Source organism: Microtus oregoni, unplaced genomic scaffold (assembly GCF_018167655.1).
Source record: "Microtus oregoni isolate MIOR12 unplaced genomic scaffold, Mior012 000010F_ref0000083, whole genome shotgun sequence".
Lineage (NCBI taxonomy): Eukaryota > Metazoa > Chordata > Mammalia > Rodentia > Cricetidae > Microtus > Microtus oregoni.
In genome coordinates, this window is record NW_024543069.1 from 32,226,915 (window position 1) to 32,242,793 (window position 15,879).

Genomic DNA, 15,879 nt, shown 5'->3' on the forward strand with positions numbered 1-15,879 from the left:
ATAATAGTTAAAATCATTATAAATCATGAAGAGAAAATGTTAAGGTTGGTATATAATATAACTTTCAAAGGCTCATGTGTCTGAAGCCTAGGTCCCCATTTGTTTGATAGAGTGAGTCACTGAGAGTTAATTCAGCCATGATGAATCTGACCTAACCAATGGGTTAATCCACTGATGAGTTCATACATTTGGGATCTGATTAGAAGGTTATGGGAAGGATGGGAGAGCAGGCCTCACTCTGAAGAATTTCACTGGGCCATAGATCCTTGGGAATGTATTTTGTCCCAGGTATCCCTCTATCTTTCTCCCTACTTATTGGATGCCAAGCGATACTCAACATTTTGCTCATCCATGTGTCAGGATGCTCTGCCTCACCAGTCACAGAAATGATGGATGAAGCTGACCATAAGCTATAACCTATGAAACTGAACCAAACTAAATCTTTTTTCATCCTAAGTCATTTTTCTAAGGAATTTGTCACCATGATGAAAAGCCTGACTAACAGAGTAAATAAGAGAAACTTCCCATAATTTATACACATCAGATTTGGGTTTAAAAGCAAGCCTGCCATCATCAAATGTTAGTTAGCCAAGTACTCTTATGGTATATATTCAACTCTCACCCTGAACCTTGAAATATGATTATTATTATTATTATAAATATCTCATCTAATAATGTAAATTCAAAATCAGACAGGCATTGGATAAATTATAACAGTAATATTATTGAATACAATGTAGTAATTTTAAATGAAGTTAATCTACGTACATTGATGAGACTGAATTTCTAGCACTCACATAAAAAGCTGGACATGACTGTGTGTGCCTGTAACCCCAGTACCAATGACAGGCACTCAGAAGGCATGAGATTGTTGGACTAGCAGAAACAGCAAGCTTTTAGTTCAGACTGAGAGCCTTTCTCTAGGAACCAAGGTGAAAGTGATGAAGGAAGACGCACAACATCCTTCACATGTGTACTCATGGGTACTCAAACACACTCCTGTTGACAGCACACAAGGAAACAGGAATGCACACATAAAGATGTGAAGGTAACTTTTTTTTTTAAAAAAACAGCTTTATTTTTTTTTAAACTTTTTTTTATTTATTTACTTAACTTTTCATCTTTGTACATTTTTATATTGTCTTTGATGTTTTTGCAAATAATTGTTTGCATGTATTATTCTATAGTCAAAATATTCAAAACATCAGCCGCTTCTAGCTTTTAGTAAAGACTTAGTGAGAATGAGCACAGGGAAGAAGTATAAATTCAGCCACCACTTACCTGCTGTGCCTTGATTTTCCTCTGGAAAGGAGAAATTAAGAAAGTGTAGTTTTCAGGGTGCTTATTTCAAAAGCCAAGGTCTTGTGATTATTTTATTTATTCGTATGTGAGCATAACTGTATGTATATATATATATATATACATATTGCATATATTAGGCTAAACCATATGAAATAGCCATTTTGTTTGGTAAATGAGAGTTAAATGTAGATATATGTGTGTTTCAGCTCTCCATGGCACCACACTAACACAAGCAACAGAATAACATCACTTTCTAGGTCTTGCTGTGTAAAGAGGGAAAGCCGTAACCATTTAACCAATCCGTAACTCTTTATCCATTTCCCTAACCAAATATGGATGTAATTTTTTAGCTTTAAACCTCTAGTTCATAAATCATAATGTTAAGGATGGATGTGACTTTATGTTTTGAGATTTAAAAGTTTGCAAAATTATATGAAGTGGAAAAGGGAGGATAATGAAGAGATTGAATGAAATAAAGAGAAGAATGGGAGGGTTGAGCAGGGGCAGGGTCAGTGAGGGATAACAAGCACTAATGATGCTTGAAAAGGCCATATGGGAACTACTATTTTATAGTCTTAATGTACACACATATACGTGTGTGTGTGTGTGTGTGTGTGTGTGTGTGTGTGTGTGTGTAAAGAGAGAGACAGACAGACAGAGTTTGATTGAAGTTACCTTCATAGAGGATAATGTATATAACTATAAAATGTGATTGTGTAAATTCTTTGAGGGTCCCATTCAATACTCAATCATATTCACCCCCAGTCTTCCCCTCACTATCCTACCTCAGCATGAAATGTGGTTATCTTGCTTTCCTTCCTCACACAGACCCACACAGATGGTCCAGATGTACACAGATGGTCCAGATGTACACAGATGGTCCAGATGTACACAGATGGTCCAGATGTACACAGATGGTCCAGATGTACACAGATGGTCCAGATGTACACAGATGGTCCAGATGTACACAGATGGTCCAGGTGTACACAGATGGTCCAGGTGTACACAGATGGTCCAGATGTACACAGATGGTCCAGATGTACACAGATGGTCCAGATGTACACAGATGGTCCAGGTGTACACAGATGGTCCAGGTGTACACAGATGGTCCAGGTGTACACAGATGGTCCAGGTGTACACAGATGGTCCAGGTGTACACAGATGGTCCAGATGTACACAGATGGTCCAGATGTACACAGATGGTCCAGATGTACACAGATGGTCCAGGTGTACACAGATGGTCCAGGTGTACACAGATGGTCCAGGTGTACACAGATGGTCCAGGTGTACACAGATGGTCCAGGTGTACACAGATGGTCCAGGTGTACACAGATGGTCCAGGTGTACACAGATGGTCCAGATGTACACAGATGGTCCAGGTGTACACAGATGGTCCAGATGTACACAGATGGTCCAGATGTACACAGATGGTCCAGGTGTACACAGATGGTCCAGGTGTACACAGATGGTCCAGGTGTACACAGATGGTCCAGGTGTACACAGATGGTCCAGATGTACACAGATGGTCCAGGTGTACACAGATGGTCCAGGTGTACACAGATGGTCCAGATGTACACAGATGGTCCAGATGTACACAGATGGTCCAGGTGTACACAGATGGTCCAGGTGTACACAGATGGTCCAGGTGTACACAGATGGTCCAGGTGTACACAGATGGTCCAGATGTACACAGATGGTCCAGGTGTACACAGATGGTCCAGATGTACACAGATGGTCCAGATGTACACAGATGGTCCAGGTGTACACAGATGGTCCAGGTGTACACAGATGGTCCAGGTGTACACAGATGGTCCAGGTGTACACAGATGGTCCAGATGTACACAGATGGTCCAGGTGTACACAGATGGTCCAGGTGTACACAGATGCTCCAGGTGTACACAGATGCTCCAGGTGTACACAGATGGTCCAGGTGTACACAGATGGTCCAGGTGTACACAGATGGTCCAGGTGTACACAGCCTCTTTGTTTTGCTCTTGCTTTACTTTCCCCATCTCTTCTCTTTCTCGATTAGGTCATGATCTAGTTTACTTAGCTTATGATTCTGAATATTATCTGTAGGCAAATGGCACCTGGATTTACTTCATTATATCTAAACTCTTCTAAATCCTAGATTTTCATATCTGATTCTCCATTCAACATCTCCACTTAGGTTACTAATAGTAAGATATCCAAGATTAAAATTAGGACACTCCAGATTTTAGCATATAGGACCATTCCACCCTTAATTTTCCAGTCAAAGCAAGTTTCAAAATTCTAGTTACTCAGGACACAACTCTTGGGATAACCCAGAACACTCCATTTTGTCACACATCTAGGTCATATTATTTATCCATAGAAAATTTTATAGTAAAAAAATCAATTTTTAATTGTAACAAAAGTGACATATACTGAACCTGTATAATAAATACTAAATTATTAAAAATGTGTTTAATCTGTGTATGGTGTGTGTGTTCATGTGTGTGTGTTTGTGTGTATCTGTGCTAGCCTATATTTGCATTCTGTGTGTGGATATCAGAGGAAAATTAAAAGGGTTGGTCCTGGCCTTCCACTTTGCTGCTTAACCTACTAGGCTATGGCCTATGAGCTGTCAGAAATCCTCCATGCTCCACTCCCAGCCCCATGAAGGGTGGAAGACTTGGAATTCCATAGGCACATGGCTGCACCCAGCCTTAGCTGGGGATTCAAACCCAGGTTCTTTCCCACCTTAGCTTCTAGAACATGAGTGATCAATTTCTATATCATGTTACTTTCTTTGGAACAGGGTTTTACGTTTAAGGGTATAATATACCATGAGTCTCTTGCCTTGGTTTTGACCTTGTTTGAGAAAGTACTTAACTCTCATTAAGCTCCTTTCACAGGTGAAACGGTGAATTATAAGTCTAAGTCTTAAACCACTTCTATAAAGGCTGTGCTGTATGCTGTGTGTATACCTACATATGTATATACATACATCCATACATATGAATGAAGGTCTGATGGTGACAGCAAACACAAAGGCAGAATATTCCTGCACTCCTTTCGTGTTGGTCACCTGGGAAAGCACTCATTACAGAGTGGCTGCCATGGGCCATTTTCCCTGTTAAACTCAGATGAGAACTAAGCTACTTTGATCCGGCCTTTTTTGAAAAGATAAGACTAGTGTTATGGCTAAAACCTCGGCTGACAGATTTCAAATAAGACCTGGGTTTGAAGCTATGGGTTTAAGAGAAAGAACAAAGAGCTTCAGAAACTCTGACAATGAGAGCCGCTCGGAGAGGGGCATAAACTGCACAGACCACTTTCCTTATCACAGGAGGCATCCTCTCCTTTTGCAGGCCAGTCTTAATTGGCCATGACACTTGGTTAGAATGCTTTTCAGGCTAATTACCTGCCATTGGAAACATGGACAGTACTTCTAATGCTACCTAATCCTCAAATCTTCCTTCGTGTGTTCTGGGACAAAATGATGCCCAGTTGCTGGCCTGTAATCCAATGCTGGCACAGTGGCAAACAGGCAGAAATGGGGGAGAAAGAGGATGTGAGGCTGGGAAGAAGATGTGTGGTATGGTTTGGGGGGCATTGGAAGGGTGGGGTAGTGGTGGATATGATCAAGGTGCATCGTATATATCTATATGATTTCAAAATGATAAATAATTTTTAGAAATCAACTTTACTGACATCACTAAGCAACATCATTGCACAATGAGCCCCCTGATCCTCTGGCTCTTATAATCTGCCCCTCCACTGCCACAAGATCCCCTGAACCCTATACAAAGGACTATAGGCAACTGAGAAAATTTGGAGTGGGAGAAATGGTCTTCTCCAGCAAAGAGCATACAAATTGGTTGTCCCATGTCAAACGATTAGCTCTGAAAATGCAGTAGTAATAGTATACAGACTACAAATGTTACACTTAGGAATATTTATGCATATATTTACAATAGCAATTAACCAAAAAAAAGAGGCCATGAGTTTGAAAGGGAGAGAGAAGGGTATTGAGAGGGTTTGGAGGGAGAAAGGGGGGGAAGTGTTATAATCATACTACATTATCAAAAAGAAAAGCAGCCACCCTACATTTGCTGATGGAGAAAAATCACTAAAGAACACAGTTGATCAAAAAGAATAAAGTGCTAAACTATGCATATGTACAACTTCCATTGTATGCGTTATGGATATGTGGAATGATAGACTGGTCTCAGCTTTTGTTTATTAAGGAATATTCATAAAATAACAACAACAAGAAACCAAGTTTGCATAGGGAATTCACCTGTATGATATATAAATAAAAAGACTAAATGTTTTTTTTTTCTTTTTGTTTGAGGGTAGAATGGCAAGAGTCAGAAGTAGCCCCCTCCCATGCATCCTTTGATCTCCATTTGTATTAGTTATTTCTTGTTACTGTAACCAAATACCTAGCAGAAGAATCCTTTATTTATTTATCTATTTATTTTTGGGAAATGTATTCTTCTCTCATATAATACATCCCGACCACAATTTGTTCTCCCCCCACTCCTTCCCACTCCTCCCTACCTCCCCACCTCTCCTCTCTGCCATATCCGTGCCCCCTCTGTCTCCTTTCAGAAAAAAAACAAAAGCAGACTTCCAAGAGACAACAATAAAACACTACAAAACAAGATACAATAAAACATGGCGAAAACCCTCATATCAAGGCTGGACAAGGCAATCTAAAGGAGGGAAAGAATCCTGCCAGTAAGGTCAGAGACATACCTGCTCACACCAAGCTAGCATAGTAGTGGCGGTGCACACCTTCAATCCCATCACTTGGGAGGCAAAGGCCGGTAGGTCTCTGAGTTTGAGGCTAGCCTGTCTACATAGAGAGTGCCAGGACAGCCAGGACCACAGAGAGAAACCCTGTCTTGAAAAAAATCCAAAAGAAAAGGAAAACACCAAGCTAACAGCTGTAATATATATGCAGAGGACCTGGTGCAGAGCCCGGCATGCCCGGTACTTGCCATTTTAGTCTCTGTGACTCCATGTGAGCCCTGCTTAGGTGATTCAGTAGGCCATGTTTTCCTGGCGTCCTCCATCCCCTCTGACTCCAATACCCTCGTCTGTAAGGTTTTCCGAGATCTACGGGGAGGGACCCAATGGAGACCCTACAACTCAAGGGAAGGAAGTTGTATTTTGACTGACAGTCTCAAAGGTTGTCAGTCAGAGAAGGCACAACAGCAGCTCTCCCTGAGGCAACAACAGCACAAGGGATCTCCTTATCCACATTACGGTGATTAGGAGGTGGAGACTGTAGACCTGTATCAGGTGACTGTAACAATCAAGCCCATCCTCTCATGATTGATCTCCATGGGTACCTTGCCACAAAGTCTCTACATTCCCCACGAACAGAATCATGAACTAGGGACCAAATATTAAAATACTGACTGAGCCTGAATGAATGTGTAGGAAAAAGTGAATTTCAGTGTCAAATGCCCTCAAAGAGTCCTTACCCATCTAACCCATTCCAACACTCTGTGGCAACTTTCTTTGCCTCGTCACCCTTGCAACCAGTTCTAATGGTATATCTATTTCCTTCATCATCATCTGCGCTTTAGAGGTGATAGGTAGACCTCAGGCATGCATTGGGCATTTATCACTTTAATCGCTGCATTCTAGGATTTAGAATAGTGTGCACTACACAGTTTAAGTCAATTGTTCACGGAGTTGAAGATGAAAAGGAACGTTATTCGTAGTTATCCTGGAATGACAACTGTGAACTCTGCCTGTTAGAGAAACTGGAGCCTAGACCATCCTACACTAGTCTCCTGTGCATGGTCTGTCAACCAGCAAAAGAATCCAGAGAAACTGGTCACACCTTAGGTTTTTAAGGGTCTGATCTAAGCTGAGTAGTTCTTCTCATGGGAGGATGACCGCTTAACAGAGAAGATCTCTGCTCTCTAACCTGTGCTTCCGGTAACCATCCATCTGAGTCGGTAACTACTTATTCCCCTTGTGAACATTCCTCGAGGATAATCGACAATATCTGAAGACATTTCTGGAGGACTGCTACTGACATCTAACAGGTAAGAAGCAAAGACTGCTACTAAATATCTAGATACACCAAAGATATTCACCTCCCCCTCCCAGGAAGAGTTTCCCCTGAGAGGTCATTGGAGCTGAGACCAACAAAACCTGAAAATAACCAAAGAAATAATACAAGAAAATAATTATTCCCATCCAGTTGCATTTTCAGTCCCAATGTTCTTCACTTGAAGTGATACTTTTTAATGTTCCTACACAATTAACTTGGAAGATTCCTTTTCTTTTACTTTGATCAAATTTAGAGCAGTGCTTCCCTAGACATAGATTTAAGGAGAGAAAGAGTGACTTTCAAAAATAAGAAAGGTTGGAAATATGTCAGTGAAGTTAGCTTTCCCAAGGAACCGGAAGTACACTGCAGGCAGTGTGGTCATCACATCCCATCATAGATACGGATATTGGAAATTGAATGGATTTAGCAATTTTACCAAATAACAATGATAGATACCTGAGCTACAGAAGGTCTGTTAAGCCAAGATTTGTTTCAGTTCTTGTTGCTGTTGTCTGTTCCTGCATGCTTTATCCTCATGACAGCAAATCAGGTGTTGTGATTCCAGGAGCAATGGAAGAAACTGAGTGACAAAAACGATAGAATTTTCTGAAGGTTCCTTACCAAATTCATGTAAATAGCCAGCAACAGAAATGGAGGAGAGGGGCTGGAGAGATGGCTCAGCGGTTAAGAGCATTGCCTGCTCTTCCAGAGGTCCTGAGTTCAATTCCCAGCAACCACATGGTGGCTCACAACCATCTGTAATAAGGTCTGGTGCCCTCTTCTGGCGTGCAGGAATACATGCAGACAGAATATTGTATACATAATAAATAAATAAATAAATAAATAAATAAATAAATAAATAAATAAATAGAAATGGAAGAGGGTTTTCATGGAACTGGAAAGGACACCATATCTTATCCAGGACCTGCTGTACGTGGCACAGCAGACATTATCTCACCTAATCTGCTGAGCTGTTTTCGGAGGGAGCATTGTCCCCATTTTAAACTGAGGAAATCATGCTTACCCCAATGAAGGTTAAAACGCAGGTCTCAGTACCGTGTCTGAGGCTTCCTCCAGAAAGTGATATTATGCACCTCTTTAATTCAACACATTTGCTTTTTAGCATGCACACAAAACATGAGACACAATCACAGGCCCAGGAAAACAGTTCTAAACAGAACAGAATATCTTCCTAAATGGAACTTAATTGCACTTAAAAACAAAACAAAAAAAATTGTTGTTTAGATTTTCATTCATTTCCTTCTCCCTGGGAACTGAGCCATTACCCAGCCATTCACCCAAAGTGCACCAGCTGGTACATGGTGCAAAGGGGTAGTGGGAAATGAGGATGGAATTCTGTACAAATAATTTTTGCTACACTGTATTGCTTTGAAAATGCTATAATGTTAAGGAGCAAGGTAAATTCTTTTACAATTCTTTTCTATGAAAACAAAACTATATTACCAATATGTCTACTTCTATACAAAAAAACTTAGAGAAAGTTCTGAGATGAAAGAGTAACAAGGAGCCCTTTAGCTAGGCTTAAGTCTGAATAAATATGGAAAACCATTGGAGAAGAGCATGAGAAACACAGAAAGGTTTTGATCTTTAGAAAGTGAGAAAACATGAGTTCTTTTTTCTCAAACAGTTTACTGGAAGGCAATGAGCTGTCTGAAAAAGCAGTGTGTGTTCTTAGGAGAAGCTTCCAGTGTTCTGCTTTGTTTGAGAAAAGCAGTAGAAAACGAAGTGGGTGCTCTAAATTAGGGCAAGATTATTTGAGCTCTAATCCTACTTAGGGTTGCTACTGAATTCACTTGCCCATCTACGACCTCAAGGAGAAAACGACGTAAACAGTGGAAATAGTGATATAGGGCCATTTTTGAAGAAGTGTGAAACAAGAACTCTCAGGAAAATGTAAATTTCCAACACAGAGATATAGGAAGGAGTATCTGCGAAAAAAAAAATATCCCCAGTGTGGGAGAGGGGAATGGAGGGGGTGAACTACAGAAAGTCCTGAAAGTGGGAACCTGCTTGAAGGGGTAAGAGAAAAACCAGACTGTCTCGGTAGAGTTTCCTAAGACAGGAAGTACCTTACAGTAGTTGGGAAGGGAAGCTTGAGGGAGGTCACATGAAGCCAGTGCCACAGCAGGATAGAGACAGGATGCAGGAATAACACAACCCAACATATGTTACTAAGTGACAACTCCCTAGCATGGAATCAGGGGGACCAGTTAGCTTCCTGTGCCAGGGTTCAGGCGGGAAGGGATTCCTGAGTTCTAAACGTACTTCAGATTCACAGTGCTTAGGACTGGAATAGCAGCCAAGCAGGGTGTGAAAGCTAAGAGGAATAAAGAAAGACTGAGATGTTCAACAATTGGCAGAATGAATTACGTTCACTGAGAAGAGAAAGACTTCTGGAGGAGCAGATTTTGTGAGGAAATTCCAAAGTTCAATTTGTGATGTGTTAGTTTTGAGATGTCTAATTAGCATATGGGTGCAGATGTCCAGTTGAAAACTGAGCAGGAAAATCTGGACTGAGATAGGGCTGAAAGTATAAAACTGGAACATGCTAAAGCAGGGGTCTTCAACCTGTGGATCATGACCCCTTTGACGTTGCACATCAGATATTTACATTATGATAGGAAATAAAACAAAGTTGCCTCAGTTATGAAAGAGGAGCACAGGGACTTGGATGGCACTGGTTATTATCAGGAAGCAAAATTTCACCCTCCATTCAATTAAGGCCTCCTTGGAAGGTCAGAGAAGCGAATCTGAACTAACAGCAATGAGAAGAGTGTAGAGAGTCCTTCCCTACATCTAAGAAAAAGAAAAGCTGAAAGGACCAAACTCTTAGAAGTTCAAGCATCATGGAGACAAAGGATATTAAATTCTAAACAAATCCATTGAGGAAGGCCTAGAAATAGAGATGGAGCCGTGAGGTAAGGGATGGAGTCATAAAGAGCAATATTATGTATTTAGCAGAGGCAGACTGTTTTATATAGGCCTCTGTCAAATTCTGTCTTTATTTGGGCCCCTGGCAAACTCTTCTACCTCAATGCTTTTACCCTTATTGCCCATTCTGTCTGAAATACTCACTCCTCTGTCATCACAGAGCTAAGTCATTGCTGTCTTTCAAGATTTACTTTCAATTCCCTAAAAATCTACTCTACGGCAAGTCCTCGTTACTCTTTTTACAGTTTACCTTTCAAAACATCATCACAGCATGTTGTATATGACTTACAGTCCTCTTCCATATCGAACTTTAACCAGATAGAACTACACATATACCTATTGGGATAACTTCCATATTATAAGTACTTGGCACCTATCAATAGACTCTCAAAAACAAGTTCAAGAATACTTGTTGAAAGTAATTGCAAAAAGGGAAAATATTAAAGGTCTTGTCAAACTTTCTGGCTTGAGCACCAGGAAAGACAGAATGTGTTGGTGATGAAGCAAGTATTAACATAAATATGATGCACTCATGTTCATCGAATTGAATTTGGAGTATCTAGTGTAGAAAAAATTAAGAATTGAATGTAGCATAGGTGGCATACTGAAAAACAAGGCTCCAACAGTAGATTATCATTAATTTTTGGAAAACTCAGAGAAGAATGGGGAAGACCCAAACTGAAGTTTGCCTGAGAAGATATTTGATGTAATTGACAGGTATTAGGGCTGGAGAGATGGCTCAGCAGTTAAGAGCACTGCCTGATCTTCCAAAAGTTCTGAGTTCAACTCCCAGCAACCACAAGGTGGCTCACAACATTTGTAATGAGATCTGGTGCCCTCTTGAGGAAGAGACCTGGTCAGTCCTCATCAGCTTAGAACATGAAGTTCAACTATGGACAAGTGCAACAAAACTGCCATATACAGGCTGCCCAAGCATGCCGATGCATTGCCAGGGCATAAATTTCATTTTTTTCCATTAAAAACTAAGGAAAGAACTCAGAAAATGTGAGAAGGTGGTATTTCAACTGGTGGGAGATTTTAAAAAGATACAAATGTTGTGACATTGAAATAAAGGCACCTTGTGTTTGATACTATGAAGGTTTCTTATGCATGGTGGTAGCAGCGGGTGCAGAGGCAGACTGCCATCAGTAAGACAAGTGATTGACAAGGGTCATGCATGCATTCCCTGGCATGTTGGAAGAGTTTGGGAGTGAGGAAGTCCAGTGGCTGGTAGGTCAGAGCCTGGTGAGTCCATTACTTTGTGATTTGAGACAACGAAGCAAAGAAAGAAGAAGACATTAGAGTTCAGACTCTGGGGCTGGGGATAAATAACACAAGGCCTGTACGAAGCGTGAGAATGCAGTAGTCTGGCATGAGATAAAACATGCCTCTGCTACATGCAGTGCAGAGGAAGGGAAAATGGATCACTACATACACAGCTTTGTAGACTTAATGGGCGAAACCAAAAGAGAGGTTAACTAATGTCTCTTAGTTCTTTTATAATTTGTCTTTTATTGCTGTATAAATATTTTGTATAACTATTTGTTAATGCTTTTACTTCTTATAGATGCCCTTGCTGCCTCCATACTTGTCACCCTGCAGCTCAGACCTCTCTGTCATCTCTAAATTGTCTACAAATCTGCTTATGCTACTCTTCCACTTCAGATGCCACCTCCCCCATGCATTAAGGGTTTATCATCACTGTATCTAAAATTGTACTGTCCTTACTGTATTGTATTATTACTTACCCTTATTTTGAGGGATAGTAACTTACTAAATTCACATACCTCATGGAGAACCTAAAACATCATAGTGCTCAACAAATGTTTCTTGAGTTTATTAAACAATATTAAATAAATGCTATAAAATATGGGTTGAGGTAAACTTATTTATTTATGGTTTTTGTTTGTTTGTTTTGGAGGCTGTAGGTTTGTTTTTCATCATTGTCACTCATTTCCTGAGTGCTGGGATAACAACTGTGCATCCCTATGCCTGAATTATGAAGTTCTTCGGATTGAACTCAGGGTTTTGTGCAGCAAAACAAAATACTTTGCCACCTGAGCTACATTCCCAGCACTAGATACATTTTAACTTGATAAATAGTTAAATAAGCTTATATTCTTATCTTTCACAAAATCTTTTTACCAAATGAAACAGAATGTAGATAATAGACAGACAGACAGATAGATGCTTGTCTTCATCACCTAGAAAATACTTGTAAAATTTATCAAGATGCATCTCAATAGATTAGAAAGATTTTTAGTATCTATTTATACTGTCAAATATCTAGGTCAAGCGAGTTTGCTAAGGTCTACGATCATCTCTGAGATCCAGTGGTAACACCGACAACTAGTGATTATTATTCTATGTTTGGTTAGCTTTCCCAATCTTCCAGAGGATAAAGTTATTTTTAAAATTTTAAAGTGTTATATAACTACTAGTTTACACATTGCAGATATTGATAGTAAAATTTAAAACTACAATTGAATTGGGGAAATTAGCAACATAAATAATCTATAAAGGAATACAACGCATGAACCAAGGATGTGAAGCAGTCCAAGGTTGGCAGAGCATGGAACTGTCTTGAGCCCACTGTATTTTCTGTGAAATGATAGGTCCATGAGGACTTCAAAAGTGGGCACAATGTAGTTTCCAAAGTCAAATAATATTCTCCATTTTCATTCTCCCTTCCCATTCTTTCAATTCCATATATTTAATTTAAACACATTTTGCAAGAGCTTACAGGGCTTTATTTAATGTATTTGTTTATTGTCTGTATCTTTCTCTGAAGTATAAGTTCCATAGTGGCAAGAATTTTTATACAATGTATGTTTTCCCTTTGTAATATTTCTGTAATTAAAAACATGGCCAGCCTATATTGGATCATGAAATATTTGTGATTGACTAAAATGAATCTGAAAATTATCAGTTAGACAAGATTGAACAGAAGTACCTACCCTATCTGTGCATGGTATCAGAGGTTTTGTTAGATGGTCTTTGACTCTTAGAGAAAGCACTGTCAAGCTAGATGATAAATTATCAATTAAACTGATTTGTATATTTATACAAAGAGTTAACCATCATCAAGGAAATACCTTTTTGCAATAAACTGAAACTACTAGAAAAAAACATAACCAATCAAAATGCAGAGTTGGGGAACCCAGTCCCAATGGATACATCTCCAAACTATAGCTGCTCCTAAAACTCAGGAAAGATTGCAGAAGAGGAGGAAGAAAGATTGTAAGAACTGGAATATCAGGGAGTTTACTGTGAGATTATGTCTCCTAGGACTGCCAGAAGCAGCACCCATTAAGTCTCATCAACATAAACTAAACACAGACAACAATAGAAATGGCAAGATGGATGGGGGAATGACCACAAGGCATCAACCCTACACAAAGGAATACAGGAAACTACAGAATGTTGATAGTGAGAGAGATAGTCTTCCTCAGGGAAGATCACACAAATTAGTTATCTAAAAACCTAATGGTCAGCCTTAAAAATATACATGTGAGTAACATTATATAAACCTAACAGTTATATTTAGGAAAATATGTAGGTACATATACATATAAACATGTGACAATAAGCAATAAAAAAAGAAGACATGAGTTTGAAAGAGCATGAATGGGTCTTGGGTGTTTGGAAGATGAAAAAGGAAAGAGGGAATAATATAATTATATCTCAAAAATAAAAGAAATAATAAAAAACAAGGAAAAATATCTATCCATAGAATACATGGGATCTTTAGTATGCTAGCCTTTCCACAATATTATTCCTTTGTTCCAGTCTCTCTAGATTATAAAAGCAGTGTTCCTCAGAATGCACCCTGGCAAAAATCTGATCTGACTTATTATTTTAAGACTAAATTCACCCACTGTATTATTCACATATAAAATTAACATACTATTTAATGCTTAGAATATATTATAGTGAAAACAAAGTAACAAATGATACCTTTGATACTGAGTGAAGCAATATTGGGAGAAAAAAGATGTACTCCAGTGAATGGCCTGTGATAGACTATACTCAAATAATATGCATCTCATACCTTTTCTTTTTGACCTCAAGGATTATCAAAATAGAAGTTTGGATTGCATTGGAAATAAAAGACAGATTTGTCATGCAGAGGAATAAAGTTGAATAGAATCAAAAGGTAAAATAATTGCTCTTTCATCAGAGAAACCATGGTCAGGGTACAAAAGAAAGACAAATCATTTCATTTCATTTAAAGCAGCAAGATTTCTTTATAAAAATTTAGGTATGATGATTGCAAAAGTATTTAATGGAAGACCATGACCTCTAACATCTCAGTCCCATTTTACCTTAGCCGAGCCCTTTCTGTTTTAATCCATTCTTATTTTAGTAGCTGCATGGGGAATAGAGAGAATCTTTTCTGAAGATTGATTGCATGGTATTGTCATCACAGCATGCTTGTCATCGTTTGTGGGAAGAACAGGTCATTTACACTTTGTTAAATCCTTAGAAACACAGAAAAATTCAGCATAGAACTAAGGTGGTACTATCCATTACAAGACAGAACTAGAGTCTGCACAGCAAAATTAAATTGCCTGTCATCTTTTCACATGCTGAGCTAGTCAAATACTTCCCCTTACTGTTATAAGAACTGTATATTTAACACTCTTTTTTAAAATGAAAATTATTTTAAAGTAATTACAAAAACAAAAGTCTGCATTGATATGCCTGCTTCATTTTAAGGGATCATAATCATAATCAGTCCCATCTTAACCCACAAATCTTTCCTGAAAGCAGATTAGCCAAAATCAATTCAAGTTCTTCCTACTACCAGCTCTATAGATAAGTGTGTGGCAGTGTGTTCTCATGGAGCAGAAAAGTTTGTGAGATTAGATTTCAGAACACCTAGGTTGAAGCCCCAGGTCTTTTACTAACTGGTTACTTTGCTTGCCCAATTCATGTAGCCTCTTTGCCCTGTATCCTCATCTATTAAATATGGATTGTAACTCTGGCCTCTCAGGATTGTAAAATATAAACTATGAAAGCTTCCTTTGAAACTGTCTAAAGTTCTTTAGTGATGAGAGGACAGACAGAGTTGGAAACCTGTTGCAAAAGAGAACACTAGAATTGGCAAGGGATTAGATAAAACCTAAATAATGATACTACCACTGGCTACTTCAATCATCTGTAGGCATTTATAAGAGAAGTTAAAATAGGAAATTCAATCCCACCTGAATAATGCCTTGGGACACTGAATAAATAACCAATACTAGCTAATTATCTTCATGTCTCCAAATTACTGACAAGTATTACTAGTAGGAGAAAGAAAGATATTGGTCTAAAGATGATCAAATATTAAAGACCAATAATTCAGTTTTCAGCAGCTTATTGTTAAAGCTCAAAAGTTAAGTTAGAAAAAAAGTTTTTGGTTTTAAAATGACAGAAAATTGGGATGCAATCACTAAAATTAGGTGTCATCTTGATTGGAATAATAGATGCCTCAATTGCTTGTAAACATAATTTTGGGCATGTTCATGAAATTGTCTCTGAAAGAGACTGATATCTGAATTAGTTAATGGAAAAACAATTGCTGTCATCTGTGGAGA